Below are 871 nucleotides of genomic sequence, written 5' to 3'. Positions count from 1 at the left end.
TATTTGTTCAATACGCTGATACTGTTAAAGCTAATGGTGTCACTTCAGAGGCAATTCAACTTCGTCTTTTTCCTTTCTCGTTAAGAGATAAAGCTAGAAGATGGCTTCAGTCTCTTCCTTCCAACTCAGTCACCACATGGAATGAGTTGAAGAAAGTCTTTCTTGCCCGATATTTTCCTCCAAGCAAAACAGCTATGTTAGGAGCCCAGATAAATGGATTTAAACAGAAAGATAACGAGTCTCTTTTCGAAGCATGGGAAAGATACAAAGACATGATGAGACTTTGTCCAAACCATGGTTTAGAGGACTGGTTAGTAATCCATACCTTCTATAATGGTCTCTTATACAACACAAGATTAACAATAGACGCCGCTGCAGGTGGTGCGCTTATGGATAAACCTTACGCTGACGCTTATCAACTTATCGAAAGCATGGCCCAAAACCATTATCAGTGGGGAAGCGACCGAACAATGGTAGAAAAACCTCAAAAGAAAACTGGCATGTACGAGATAAGTAGCCTTGATCATGTTAATGCAAAAGTGGATGCTCTTGCCCAGAAAATTGAAAGTTTAAATGTATCACCTCCAGCCACCGTGGTTGCCGTGACTCAAAATTGCGAAGTCTGTGGAATCCAAGGTCACACTCCTACAGATTGTCAACTCCTAACAGGAATCCAAGCAGAGCAGGTGAACTATGCACAAGGAAATCCTTACTCGCATATCTATAACTCAAACTGGAAGAACCATCCTAATTTTTCATATAAGAGTAACAATGCCTTATACGCACCAGGACAAGCTCCCAATCAAGCCCCAGTTATACCACCTGGATATCAAAAGCCGACCCCATCTACACCTAACAATAACGTTCCTAG

The 871-nt window shown here is 41.6% G+C and overlaps 1 pseudogene; it reads right to left on the bottom strand.

The window, feature by feature from the left end:
- Nucleotides 1-201: 201 nt before the first annotated feature.
- LOC127109273 (uncharacterized) lies at nt 202-301 on the bottom strand (annotated as a pseudogene).
- Nucleotides 302-871: the final 570 nt, after the last annotated feature.

Source organism: Lathyrus oleraceus, chromosome 7, assembly GCF_024323335.1.
Source record: "Lathyrus oleraceus cultivar Zhongwan6 chromosome 7, CAAS_Psat_ZW6_1.0, whole genome shotgun sequence".
In the NCBI taxonomy this organism is placed as follows: Eukaryota; Viridiplantae; Streptophyta; class Magnoliopsida; order Fabales; family Fabaceae; genus Lathyrus; species Lathyrus oleraceus.
This window is presented reverse-complemented; position numbering and strand designations above follow the sequence as displayed.